We start from the raw sequence: 15,428 nt of genomic DNA on the forward strand, positions 1-15,428 counted from the left end.
ATTCTCTGGCATGAGAGGTACTAAGGAGGCTGCCTGATCAGCACTGGACCTGTAAGGTTGCTTTGCTTAGGAGTTCTTGTGCAGAAGTCTAGATAAGCTATGTGATTAGGTCATCCATCTTATTCACTAAAGAACTGGATTATTGCCCCATGAAACAGTATGATGGTACTTACTGCTGAATTAAGACTTATTTTTACAAAGCAATCTCCCCGTGGTTTTAGTGATGCTTACGTATCACATCAGTTAGCTGTGAAGAGGGAGGGTATGTTGGAAGTGATACGTGATTCTTCACAAATCCTTAAGTGAGATCATATTCTGTTGTCCTCTGTATAGCGCAAGGTATTCAGAGCTTGGGGATGTGCTGTCCCTCCCGCTCCAGCAGAAACCTTAATCCTTTGGATCATGATTAAGTGGCAGTCAGGCGCCTGCTCTTTGTGTTGTAGGTGAGAGTTCACACTGTTTACAGGGCCATAGAAAGAAAATAAAGGTGTTTGGCTTTGAACTGTGGCTATTGAGTGAAACTGATGTAACATCTTAACCACATGGATGATGTAGTTCCAAGAGCTGTGGTAGCAAGCAGGATGCTGATTTTTAGGAACAGAGGAAATCTCCCTCAAAGAGTCTCGGAACTTGCCTATTTCAGCAGTGCAATGAGGGCTGGGGATTATAATCGTGGGGAAGAGTGGAAATCTGGCTAGTTGGTTTTTGGAAGTCTTGCATGGAAACTTGACTTTCCATGCTCTTGATCTGACAGTTAAAACCTCTGTTCAGTGCCTCAATTTCCCATATGCATCCTGTTACAAAAGCAGGTGTCCAGCTTAGGTTGCTACCTTAATGGCAAAATCCCCGTGGATGCTGGTGACCTTCTAAAGTACAAGTGCGTTTTCCAGGGTCTTTAACTAATGCTTCTTTTGCAGGAAGCCCGTTGAGGAAAATTCTCCATGAATGTACGTCACAATGATGATGACCGACCAAATTCCGCTGGAGCTGCCACCGTTGCTGAACGGGGAGGTAGCCATGATGCCTCACATCGTGAATGGCGATGGATCACAGCAGGTCAGTGAGCTTTGCAGAAAATGGCTTTAAATAAACTTTAAATGGTTTAAATAAACTATTTCTGGGCCACCAAGGGATTTTGAAGATGGGGAAGATGGCTTTCCCTAGCACTAGGGAGGGCAGAGTATTTCCTGGAAGGTAGAAATCTGCCCTTACACTGGGAAGACATTAAAAGCAATGCTTTAAGCGTACTGTTAAATTTAATGTGATTATTTGCATGTGTGTTCACTGAAGTTAAAATAATGGGATTGAAATAATGGCTATAAATGCTACGTATTTGAGGACTTTGCAGAAAGTTAGTCTCATGATTTACTTGTGCTAGCTGTTGTCCAGACATGTTGCTAATATCTGTGATGAGATTTTAAGAACTTAAAACAAAAATGCTGAGATTGTAAAAAAGGGAAAGAAGGAAAGAAATGGAGAATTGAAGACGAGTCCTGTGATGTCTGCTATTCTTTGCTTACCTAAATGTACGGATCCCGGCAGTCCTATGTATTACCCTGTGCTTCATTATAAGAAGCAGAAGTGAATTTTGAGTGGGCTTTTGAAGGAAGGCAAGTTTATAATTGTTTTCATGTTCTTCTGGGAGATATTCTCTACTAAGCTTGATCAGAAGTAGGTAGAATGATTGTAAGACCATAACGAAGCCTTCATGTCAGGATACAGCCTGGAGGTTCAAGCTGATAGTTGGTACGTTCCCAAACCTGTCATCTTGGGTTAATCTTTTTCTTTGTAGAACATATACCCTAGCAATTTTTCTGTGTTACTCAACTTGGTTCCCTCCTGATTTGAGACATTTCAGCAAAGTATTTTAACCAAGGTGGAAATAAGCTGTCCTTCATGAATCAATATAAAATGTCATCCTGTTACTTCTCATTCCCTTGATCATTTGTTCTTCCCTCCTGTGGGGAAGCTGTGCTTTGAGCTACACCAACCTCGAGAGGAAGAATAATTTCTGCTTTTCTTGTATGCTTCTAAGTCTGTTTGCTTATCTGGGTTCCCATTATGATACAGATTTTCATTGCTGTGACTTTTTTTTTTAAAGTCATTTCTGCACAGTGTGCTTCAACTGGAAAAATAGAAAAGAAAGCTTTTAATGGCTCTGTTTACCAAGTCCAATATTAATATGCTTAAGTGAAGGAACAATCTTATTGATACTGTATAGGATAATTGCTCTTTAAATATGCCCTTTCCTCCTTGCTGGAAACAATTTATCAAGTTAGACTGTCCAGTAGGTCCTCCTGTATTACAGAAAGAATAAATGAAGTCTTCTGAGCCCTCCTTTGAGACAGGGCTCTAAGTCAATGTTTGAATTTCCCCACCAGTGATGATTCAGCAGCCTTGCTTGGTGGATGCCTCCACTGCCTTTAAACTAGCTTCTCATCTAATGTTTTGGAGTAAAAAGAATTGCTGACATACTGGAAGTGCATTACTTCTTGCTTTTGCTGTGCTATGCAAATATGACTCAGCAGAACAGTTCTGGGCCAGGTTCCTTTTCTGCACAAATGTTTGTTGGATGACGCTTGTAGACCTCATCACCTTATCTCTTTAAGTACTTGTAGTTGGAATACCAGTTTCCTGTGAGACTTTTTTGGCCTGTAGTCTGTATGTGCCCTCATATGTTGCAAAGCTTAGCTGCCTTTATGCTTTATCATTTTCATCCTATTCCTGAAGCTTTAGTTGATGTCTTCACTTTCTTAAAAGTACAGTTCTAAAATGGAATGAAATTGGAACAAATGCTTTGTTTGATCTTTGCACATAGTGGCAGAAAATGGACTACGTTAATTGTTCTTAACGTGATTTGTTATGTAATGTAGAAGCAAATGCTATGTGTTTGTTGAAGGAGATTTATCTCAGTTATCTGAAGGCGGTTCCCGCCTTACAAGTTAGATTCATGTAAGAATGACTTCCTTAAGGAAGATAGTTTATATTACTCCATAAATGGGTGGTGGTTTTATAAGGACATGTGCTTTTCCAGGGTGTAATTACAGTCTCTATTAGAAGCTCGTGGTAAGGAAGCATCATAGCTGAGCTGGTGGGAGACGAGGCGTGTGGAGTCTTCCAGACTGCAGTGTGGCCAGCACGCAGATCAGTGCCTCGTGCTTTGGAGCTGATAGTACTTGCTTCTGATGAGATGCTCTAGGTGTACTTGGTGTTGCTCACCCTTATGTGTTACTGGATATGTGAAGCCTCAGGCATGCCAGCATGGTAGAGCTGTGCTATAAGCTGTACCTGGAAATGCTGAGCTTCAGAGAAAAGGCTTTTCTCAAAAGACCAGTTCCTATGTATATAGAAAAGAGCAGACTGGAGCTGGTAAAACACCTCAGCTTTTAGCAGCAGCCAGATGGAGAGTGATGCAAAAGGCAATTCTGCCAGTAAACAGTCCTGTATTGTAAGACAATTGTATAGGAATATTCAATTGTTTTATCTTCCTGGGGATAAGAGCTGCAGAGCTGTACAGGGCAGAGCTAGGAATGTCTCTGCCTGCTTGACAGTAATCCCTCTTCTCTAGACTACCCAAAATGGCATTTCTAGCACTGGCTTTTATTTTATTTTCTTTTTTAAAGTTTCCCACACTTAATTTCCACTACTGCTGACTGTATTTAATGTTTTCATGTCCCTTCCAGAGCTGTTGCTTCCTCTGCTTCTGCTTCTAATCCACTTGTAACTCCTGTGGGGATTCGGGGAGTGATAATTAACCTTTTGGTCCAAGAATTTCAATAGTTTCCTGTAGGTACTCCACTGCAAGCTCTAAAAAGCTTGGAGTGTAAAGTGGAGGGGCAGCTAGCAGTGCCATAGCACATCTGTACAGAATACAGGGCGATTTAGTTTGGGAAGTTTTATTTTGGCTTGGTTCGCTCACTGCACCTGCAATGGTGTAGCAAGTTTTCTGCTTGCCTGCTCTTTGTAAAGGTGTGTTTACCAAACCCTGTGTTTTCACTGTTTGGCTCGAGCCCAGGCACTGTACGTAGTGCTGTGTGTGCTGGTTCATCTTTTAGGGTCGCACACTTTGAATAAGGGAGATATTCCTCGTTCAGATGTGCTCTCAAGGTTTGGTACCTTCCTGTAGCACAAGAAGTCTGTGTACCTTGCAAGAACTTGGAAGTGTTGAGCTGACTGGTGTTCATACTGTACCTGAACAGTGGCTGAGCTGAGTGAATGAACTTTGTGCCAAAATTTAGAGTTACTTCTTCACACTTTCTTGAATTTTTTTATATATACTTGCAGGAATATCGTTTTAGGTGAGAGGGGGAGATACTTGCATATGGAAGGCTTGTTCAAGAAGAAGGTTTGTAACTGGTACACATCTATGATAATCTGAGTTGAGAAGCATCAGTCCATGAAAATTGGCTATCAGATAAAGAGTGATGAAATTTCCTTCTGTTTAAATATACTGACTCTTAAAGCAGATTCAGTAGTCTTAGAGAAGGCGTTTAGACTAGAACAGAAGGCAGACGAGTAGCGTTAGCAAAGTTAACCTATGGGCAGTGTTTGCTATCTAGGAAGTCTCTAGAATGAATGTTTCTGAAGGCTTTTAACTGAAGGATGTTGGTGGGCAAACTCTGAAGCTGTTCTCACAAATATGTTCCTTTGTGAATGCAATGAGACACAAGATTCGCTAAAACTTCATGAGTCTTAAAAATGTCTTGCTTATCAGAGCAATTTATTACACAGATATACTAATTTTTTTAATTTTTTTTACTGCTTTTTTGGGAGCATGTTTAACTTGTCATAAATTAGGGGGTTCAGGATCTGTCACTTCTGGGCTTCGCTCTCAGTAGCACTCATTGTAAACTGACTGAATTGCTTCATGCCTCTATTTTCTGTCCTATGGAAAAAAGGATAGTTAAGCCCAGAACACTATTATCAAAGTATTAATTTTTAGAAGTCCCTGTTTTATTGTTTAAGATGTAGCATGTTCCCTGATTTTTCTTACTGAAGAGAGGTTGAAAGTATTTATCCTACCTGCTCCTGTGAGGCTGAGGAGGAATGCATTCCTGAGAAAAACATTGCACACCAAATGGTGTGAATTCTTTGGTCCTTCCTGCAGGAAGGAGCTGGAAATTCTTTAGGAGATGGGGCATAGTCTTTTAAAGTAGAATAGAGAATGGACCCAAGTGATTATTCTGGTTTTTGGTGTGGTTCCCCCTCCCTCCCCCCAAGATGCAATATATTCCAAAATTTATGCACTGTAGAAATTGTAAATACAGTAGATTTTAATAATTTAAAGCATTTCTGAGGAACCTGTGTCTGGATCCCAGATGGTGCCTATGATGCTGTGCCCCCCAGCTGTATGAAGCATGATATATCTAAACAGGGAAGGGAAAATTTGCCACGTTGGAAAATGCTTAAGGCAGGGTTTTAATACGCCAAAGCAGTGCAAGTGGCTGTTTGACCTTAGCAGGGAAAAGGTTCTCATAAAGTGGAAATATTTTAAAGCAAGCTTTGGATTGTATTGCATCACATGGATGCAAGTGAATGTCTTCCTACTTGCTGCTGCCTCTGCGCTCACAGGTGATCTGCAGCAAAGCAGTTAGGAGATGGCGACCTGTTCTGAATGTGAGTTTTCTTCTGTGTGCTTAAAAAGCACTTGTATAAGTAAATGAATACTGTACGAAATGGATAAGGACCAAGGGCATGTGCTATTATCAGGCAGCATTTTCTGTCTTTGTGTGACTGTTTACCCACAATATATATAGTTTTATATTCCTGAACCTGAGCTTTAAGCCTGTGTTGGTCTTTGCTGGCAGGTTCGTTAACCTCTTCCCCTGCTCCCAATAGATACGAGAGTAGGAATGAGGGGGACATGAGTGACGCTGTGGCTCATCATGAAAACTTACTCTGGACGCAGAGCAATTATTGCCAAATTGTGTGTGTATGTCTGTGTGATTACAAATATTTATAGTAACTATGCAACTTAGTAACATTATTCAGTCTTAAACATGGCTGTTAAGATACAATAACATTCTTAAATGCAAAATAAATGCAAAAAAATGCGTTACGGAGATAGCAAGCTTTCTCTGAGGATGCAGCAGGTAAGGCTGGGCTTCAGCACCGAGTGGATTAAACTGCTAAAGCAAATATTCGAGTACTTTTTAGGGAAAAGAAAAAGCCTTTGAGATTGTGCTGCTGACACCCTACTTGCAGCTGTCACTAGCTCCAGCTTTTCGGATATGAGGAGGCCAGGGGACTGAAACTGGGCTGGAGTGTCCTCGGACCTCCAACCACACCCTCATGATCCTGAAGGGCAGTAACATGGGCTCAAAGTGACTTTTCAAGCCATCTCTCCCCTTCCTGCCATCTCTCATACGTGCATACTCGGGATGATGAATATTGGAAGATACATAGGGCAATTAAAGATTATCTGTGTTTGTTTTCATTAAAATAAAGACGTTATCTTTAGACTTTTATTGCTTTCCTCAGATTTTTAATTAAAAGCTTCAGAAACAAAGCGTTCTCATGAAGATCCCTTGTGTAGAAAGGAAGCAGAAAAGCTGTGTTCCAGGCTGCAGAATACAGTTTTGCGTTTTAGGAGGATGTGGGAAAAATAAACCTTTGAGTTAGTTTGACATACTTAGTGTGTATAAACAAAAGAAGTCACAGTGTGCCTTGATATTATTTGTCCCAGGCAACTGGGACAAATCAGGGGCATTGGCTGGAAAACGCCCAGTATCTAATACTCAACGTGGGCTAGCTTTAATGGTTTGACCTCAACTCTGCAGCTTGTTAGTCGGTGTTTTGCAATTGCAAGCTCTCAGGGGGTTATGCGTGGCATGGGGTGAGTGCAGAGGGGTTTGGGTGGTGGGTTTGGTTACGGGAGCAAACCCCAGTACCCCAGCTTTGGGCGGAGAGGAGAGGCTAGGGCTGGGTTGCAGCCTGCTGGAAGGGGTCTGCCTGCAGTAGGGGGCAAGCAGAGGGTCTTGCCCGAGGAGCATCCTGATCGCTGCTCCTGGGTCTGAGGCCACCTCGGGTATGTGTGCTCGTGTGCTGAACATCCTCCCTTTGCGTCCAGCCCTTGCTCCAGTGTTGACCCACATCAGTCACAAGTCGGCTCTTCCTGTTTGCTCTTGATATAGCTGCCTTCCCCCAGCAGCAGCCTGTAAGTGTTTTTTTCTGCTCCAAAGGTGGCTAATTTGAGCATCAGTGCAGAAGAATGTCTTTTAATATCATCAGAACTTAATTATTTTTTTTTAACATTTTAGGAAATGACAGCTACAGTACTTCATTCCAATGCCGTTCTTGTCTACAGTATAACTTATAAGTCCATTATGTGCACTGACAGTTACTGGTTTCAGCATGTGCTTTTCTGTACCACCATAGCTGGAGGTTGATTTCTTCACTGTTCTGAGAAACCCTACATAGCTGGAGATGGCCTTTTCAGCTATACGCAAAGACTTGGTGGCTCAGGGCCTCAGGTTCTCTTCTTGTTCCTTGGCTCTTAATTTTTCTGAAATTTTGCTGAAGTGAATGAATTTCACAAATTTTGGTGTTTCTTCTGTAGCACAAAAAAAACCCTACTCTGAAAGTGCAGATCTGGTGGGGCTGCCATCATTAGGTACAGAAGAATCATAGAATCATCAAGGTTGGAAAAGACCTCTAAGATCATCGAGTCCAACCGTCGACCCAACACCACCACCTACTAAACCATGTCCCTAAGTGCCTCATCTACTCGTCTTTCAAATACCTCCAGGGATGGGGACTCAACCACTTCCCTGGGCAGCTTGTTCCAATGTTTCACCACTCTTTCAGTAAAGAAATTTTTCCTTACATCCAATCTAAACCTCCCCTGGCGCAACTTGAGGCCATTTCCTCTTGTCCTATCGCTTGTTACTTGGGAGAAGAGACCAACACCCACCTCGCTACAACCTCCTTTCAGGTAGTTGTAGGGAGCGATGAGGTCTCCCCTCAGCCTCCTTTTCTCCAGACCTACTTGGTTTAATAGAAGTCAAGCTCATTGACCTCCTTTGAAAATCTTTGTGCTTGTGTATATATTTAAATGTCCAAATATCAATAAAACCAGATCAGTTATGGCTTTCAGCCTTGTAAAGGGTTAGGAGATGAGATAGTACAAATCGTATGCATTTCACAAATATAATTTTATGAACACTGAAGCTGAAAAACTTACTCAAGAGCCTGGGAAATTAGGATTAGTTTTACTGGATTTTAGGTGAAAACCATGGTGGAACTTGCTGCAAACCATTGATTGACAGAATAAAGAACTCTTTCCCCAGCAGAAATATGATTTTGAAAAGGCCTGTGGCTTAATTGCACAGCTAGTAGTTGAAAAATACTATCCTTTCAATGTATTTGATATTTAACCTCAAAACAAGATCCTGGGTGAAAATATTTTGCGGTCTTTTGTTTTTATTGGGCTGTATTTAAAATTTGGGCACAATAGTATAGTCTTTGGGCAAAATAGTATAGTCCCTACTCCAGACAGGTCGAGTAGAGTTGACGGTTGTTATTCTGCAGCATGCAATGGGGAAATTTGCTTTCTGACCAACTTAATCCCACATTTTGTGACAGTAATTAGTGCTGAGGTTTATTTTAAATAAATATGAAATCTTTAAGCTGTTGTACTCTGGGAACTGTCAATAAGGAATTACTTCCATATATATAACATTTTAATAGAAGCTACTATATATAAGTCCCAGTCTCTCCCCGCGGGCTCGTGATGGGGGGATGAAGCCGTGACAGCTGCTGCCCTTCGGGAAACAAATTTGTTGATGGAACAATTTGTTTGTGTTAAAAACCTGCATAATTAGGCAAGGATAATGCTACTTCATTTCAACCATCATAAGGAACAGCTGTTATTGGGGGTATAATATTTTTTTTAATGTGGAAACCCAAGGAATTACTTTCAAAGCACAACTGCAGGTGTGCTAATGCAGACACTCCGGCTGGTGATGGACCTTTGCAATGACTCCTTGAAAAGGAATTTGTAAATCATACTCTTCTGTAGACATGTGCCTCGTGTAGTAAGATGAATCCCTCTCTCACGGTCAGTCTTATATCTATTAAACTCAACTCCCTCCTTTAGGGAAAAGATCGAGGTTTTCACATACGAGACATCAATCTAGTTAGGGTATGTGTTTTGAGGAGTTGGACCAAGTTCTTCCGAAGGTGTGATGGTGTGCTAGGCCATCTGGTTTCTGTTAATGAAGCGTGTTAATAAATAACCAGCTTTAGAGCTGTTGGTTTAGACATATAATGCAAGTGAGCTAATGAAATATTTTTATGATTCTTTGCCTCTTTGTGTTCAGGTTTCTGGTTTGTTAGTTGTTTTTTTTTTTGTTTTGTTTTGTTTTTTAAGCTGAATGACACCGCTTTGCTCTGCGCTTCTTTTGACCCGATGCCAGTATCCTGTTGTGGATAATCCACGCCTATTCATAGCAAAAGAGCACTTAAATGCTGTCACTTAAATGTTGATTGTTCGGAGATTAGGGATGGAATGGCTTTGTGCCTCTTATCTTTCCTGAACCATTTATTGTGCTCTGTATGCTGGATCAGATCCACCCTGACCAGTGCTCCCTGAGAAATTATTGTTGCAGACAAAATAATGGCTTTCATATGTCATTTTTCTGATTTCCAGCTTGTGCTTTAAAAATGTGGCTGGAATAATGGGTTTCTGTAGGATTACTGTAATTCAAAAGGTCATCTAGGTAATAATTATCTTATGCATTTAGCTTAAGGAATTCAGAAACACAACATTAATTCAAATTTTGTCTTTCCAGATTGAATGATTAAATTCTGCATGCAGATGTCCCAGAATATAAAAAACAGACCTAAATTTAGAGAGAGTTTTTACAAAAAGATATAAATCTAAATTTTCAATTTATACCAAGATTAATCCAGATTTTGATTGAACTTCTGACAATGCAAAGTTAACAGAAGTGTGTTTAAAGTATTTGAGTAAAAGTTTCACAAGCAGTAAGAGCATGGGATAAATGATAACTAGTTCCCAGTGAAACTCTCCATTAAAGAAAAAATCTAAATCGTAAGTTTTAAACCCATCATTTTAGACACCTGAAAATTAATAAAGATGGGTACAATGTACACTGAACTGGGATGCATTTTGGTGCTTCCTGGTCCTTGTAGCATTCCCATCATCTGCAGAATTCAGCAATGGGAGACTGGGGTGATATTTTGATTTTTTAAAAAAAAATTATTATATTTGTTACTAAATAAATAGTTGATTACTGGTTCTGTGTGCAACTATTGAACTGTGTGTGTGTCTATGGATTTTGCTTAACTGAGATCTGTTATGTGTAGGACTGAAGGATAAATTTTTAAAAATGTAATTGATCAACTCCCCTTACACTTCAAAAAACTTTCATTCCTGTGAACTTAAAATCCCGATATATGCAGCTTGGTGCTGCATGCTGGAGTTTATGTGCTATTCCTGTGAACTTAAAATCCCGATATGGCTTGGTGCTGCATGCTGGAGTTTATGTGCTCTCTGCTCTCACGTGCCAATGGTCTAAAGATTTATGTCCTTAGCTGTCAGCATTTGGCCAAGTTAAACACACTGTCAAGAGTTAGGTGGTGGAACCCGAAGCCATAATTCTCACCTGCACACAACTGAGTTACATCTTTATTTCAGCTCTTAAAAATCAGATGAGTAGTTATGCTTTAAATCTCTACTGGCTCTTGGACTGTGCTGGTACCCAAAGATGTAGTATACCAGTTTGTTCCCTCCCGGCCCCCCATATCTCTTCCAAAGTACGGATAACACAATTGTTGGGTTGGGGAAATTTTATTTCTGAAGATCACAGTGAAACAAATGTGTTTTTTCTTTCGGCAGGTCTTTTTGGTTCAAGTTAATCCAGGTGAAACCTTTACAATAAGGGCTGAGGATGGAACCCTGCAGTGCATCCAAGGTGAGAGAATACACGAATGTGTGGACGAGCATTGCTTGCATTATGGAAAACTTGTTCTTTCATCTCTAAAAAAAATATGATACGCAGTTCTGAAAATACAGTGGAGCATTTAAGAGTGAGAAGTTGCAGACCTGACTGCTGTACCTGTTATAGTACTTTAATATCTCAGAATGAGTCATGAATTTCTTGCAAGTTCAGGAGATTTTTCTCTCTGTTCAGTCATTTATCAGCATTTTTTATATTTTTTGTATATATATATGCATATTTCCTTGTAACCAAATAGTAAATATAAATGAGAGATCCCAAGTTAGATTGAAAACTAGTAACAAATTAAGTGGATCGCTATTGAAAAACCATTCTGTTTTCATACAGGCATAGGGAGGGATAGAAAATGAGTAGAGAAGTACAGGTGTTGCATAGTGCTTGGAGAAGTAGTTAGGCTGGTCTTGAGCGGAATTTTAAATTGGTTCTTTAGAAGCAGAGCCGGTTAATTATGTAGTATTGAATAAAAGCATGTAAGCAGTCTTTTGATTGCTGTTTTACCTCTCTGTAAAATTGTGCAAATACGATAAATAGCGCTTGTGTTTTTTATGAGAGAGCCCACACAAAATCTTTTAACAAGTCTGAAGAGAGAAGCGATAAAAGACCTTTCAGATTGTACAGACTGTGAAGAGGGTTTCTAGCTAGTAGCAAATACAGCTTTGAAGTGAAGCAGATATTTCCCTAGGTATAACGCTGTCTACAGTAAATACAGGAAGGTTAAATCAAAATTTAAAGGGAATAGACTTTGCGTAGCTATACTGCTAATACTGTTTTCAATGATATTTTTTGAGCTTATGCCATTATCTTATTTTTTGAGAAGGGAGGTAGGTGGTGTTGCCTCCCCCCTTCCTTTCCAGATCTTACACCATTAAGCAGCAATCTCAGTGGGCTATTAATTCAAAAGCCTTTCTTAAAAAATAATAGTAATGGGGGGGGGGAAGTCAGTTTAATAACAACTGTATAGCTAGTGAATTGTCCCTGTATTTTGACTGTGAATTTCAAATCTGCTCAAGAAAGACTGTTTCTTACACTGCATCAAATACTAAAATCGTACCGCTCAAGGATAACTATGCTTTTTATTAAAATTTGGATTAGAAGGGACCCCTGGAAGTCACCTTATCCAACCTTCTGCTGAAAGCAGGGATAGTGTCAGAGGTGGACTGTGTTGTCCACAACCTCCTGAATTGTGAAGCTCTCTGAGGACAGAGGTTGCTCCCTGGGCAAACTGCTCTAGTGCTGCACTGCTCCCATGGCGAAGAGTTTGTCCTTAGAAATATTTGAAATTTCCCATCTTGCAGTCTCTTTGCATCTTTTCTGTGGCCCCCCATTTAAACAGTGGAGGAGTTGGTGGTTGTTGCTTGAAATTTCATCCCTATGGAAATGAGGAATGAATAGTTGTTTGAGATAGACGTTACAGAAGCTTCCCTGAACAGCATCCAGGATTATTCGGTCTTGATGGGCAATAATAGCAGCAATTTAAAACTGCTTGTTAAGATTTATAGCCAACATGCTGTGTGGTAAGAAATTGGTCCACGTGGCAATTAACAGAGGAATAAAGCTGGCTACTCCTTTTATTTGAAATGAATGCTTTATATTGGTTAGTACACTAAAAATTTCCATTACAAATATAATTATGACATAATTTATTTATATTTTTTTTTCATGCTCAAAGTGTTGTTCAGACAGTGTATTTAAATGAATGCAACTTGAAACCTCCTGGTTCTGTATTCCCAGTAATTTAACATGTTTGTGCCAATGGGGCTTGTTTGGTACTCATCAGCAGTCTTTCATAAAATTAATTTAGAATTTATAGCATAAGATTTTCTCCTTTTTTTGGTAGAGCTGCAGTATTGACCGCGAAAGCACATGCGTTTATTTGTATACAGTCTTTAAATTTGGTCTGAAAATTCTGATATTCTTTTCATGCTAAAGCTTCAACTCCTACTTTATTGTGAAATATGTATATTGCTGAAATAAGTACATGCTTCAAACACGGAAGAGTACCTGACTGTATTGTTACTGCTTTTTTTGTTTGTTTTGGTAAAGGTGTGTTCACAGTGCCGTTGTGGAACTTAAAGAATGTTAATAGTGATCTATTGTGGAAGAAACTGTAATCAGCCAGCAAATATACTAAGATTAGGATTCGTGACAGTTCTGTTTTTCCTGTGCTCTGAGGTTATTGTAAAAGACAGGCTTATTCTGTGTGCAGTGTCTTTGGAAATTACACCCCCCCTTGCTCCACAAAACTTACAATGTCTTTTTTTTTTTTTCCTGTGATAGAGCATTCTGTATGTTTAAAGGTTAATGTATTCCCTATATGTAGGGCAGCACTTAAACAATAATGATGCATTTTCCTTTGCTCCCACATTGCACTATGATTAGCGAGCTATGGAATAATTCTAGCAGTATGTTAAGGCAGCATGAAAGTCTCTTTTCGGGCAGTGTGTACGCCTGTGAGCTGGTAGCTCCCCGTTGAACAGATGATGCTCGCTTTTTCCTTACTGCCACGTATGCAGTGTTCTGACATAAGATGTGCTTGTAAATAGGATTCATTTGTATTCACAATATGAAGGACTACTTTACTATAAATTGTGTGGTTCTCCTGAGTTCAGGGAGTGAACACCATTATTAAAAATTTGAGATGTCATGACTTGGTTACACTAAATTCTTCAGGATGTACGAAAGCTGCTCTTTCCTTTGGCATGTATCCGTTCTGCAGGGGCAGCTAACTTTGCTTATGCAGAGTGATTTTTATCCTTGTGAAAGCATATGGCTTTTTGAGAAGTTTGACATCTTCGTTTGTGCTCCTGGAGCCTGTTTTGGATGTCCTGTGAACCACCGCTTTGTATCCAGGACCCCATTTGGCTCCATGGCTATGGCATATCTGGGGATGGGTGGTGATAATGTGTGTTAGAGGACTGACACAAAAATAGCAGAGAAAAAGACAACTTAGTGAATCTTCATTTGTCTTCTCAAGGTTGGAAGAAAGACACTTGTTTGAGGAAAACCTCCGTGGAATATCCTCTGTTTTAAACACCCTGAAGTGTAATTAGCCACTAATTGAGTAATCACTGATTAAAACCAGAAAGAATAGATGCACATTTGAAGCGCTCTGATGTTTTGGAATAGTATGTATGTATGGCAGAGTCCACATGTCAGGTTATTTAGGGAAGCATCTGAGCGGTTCCAGGTGCTCTCACCAGGACTTGTGTTACTGGCTGACTTTCTAAGGGTTTGCCTTCTCCATCCCACATAATAGAAGAGATGCTGTGGTATGTGACTTTTGTAGCCTTTATAACAACCACCAAATAAAGGAAGGGGATGTTGGGGATTAATTGAGAGGAATCTTTTTTTTAATAGTTGCTGGAAGCTGAATCAAGTACAAGACTGGGACCTGACGCTGCCTGTGCGGGCAGGAGGCATGCTCTCCTGCCTACCTAGGCTGTTAAACACTTGTGGCCAGCCTCAACATTCAGCAAGCACTCCTGGCTTGTGTTATAAAGTGGAAACACAAAGCACATCCTTTATTTGTGTGCGATTGGATGACCAATCTTTGTTCCTTTTAAGCCATGTGTGTATTAATGACAAAGTATTAGTATACTTCCTCTGACAATCACGGTATCCCTGGGGAGCAGGGGAGGAAAGCCCTGCTCGTCCTGTGCTGCCAACCACCCTGGCCGAGTTTTGGGCTCTAACTGCAAAACTGTACCTCTATGGGTGGTTAAAGGGAGACTGGTTTAGAATCTTAATTCAGTATTTTTGAGAGATGAAATGTGTATATGTGCTGTGTCATCAGTATTTTAAAAGCTGCTCTTTTTATATAGTTTTGACAGATAATAAATACTTCATAAATATGTCAATACTTTAATACTTCATTTCCTTTTTGCGTTTTTCCACTTAATTTTTCACAAACTCAGGACTTGACTGTTGCTAGCTCTGCAAGGAAAGGACAAGGGCAGGGCATATCCTCACCCATTTCTTAGCTCAGCTATAACTGTAGACCTTGTATTTCCTTTGTATGAAAGATTGCTTCTAGCAAGTGCTTTGAGGTAACCACACTAAATGAAATATGGAAGAGGAGGAGAACATGGATCTGATCAACTGCAGAATGGAACCGAAACAGGCCCCCTGTATTTGAAAACAAAATTCTGCTTTCTGAATTTCAGAATAACTAGATTCCGGGTGAATCTGATGTGTTCAGGAAATTCCCCTTTCCCTAGTGACTGATTGAAGACTGGTGTGTTTAGTCAGTATCTTAAGATCTTTGGTAGGAACTTCTATTGCTGCATGAGAATCTTGTCATATACTAAATTACTTAAAAATATAGCAGTTTCTGCATAGTTTGGGGCAGTGAAGGTGTACCCAAGAATCTGTTCAGTGCTTTTTCATCCTGGAAGGCAATAATGCCAAGCTGTCACACGCACTGTGGTATGAATAATATGGACAAAA

The sequence above is a fragment of the Aptenodytes forsteri genome, unplaced genomic scaffold, assembly GCF_000699145.1.
Source record: "Aptenodytes forsteri isolate BGI_AS27 unplaced genomic scaffold, ASM69914v1 Scaffold179, whole genome shotgun sequence".
NCBI lineage: Eukaryota > Metazoa > Chordata > Aves > Sphenisciformes > Spheniscidae > Aptenodytes > Aptenodytes forsteri.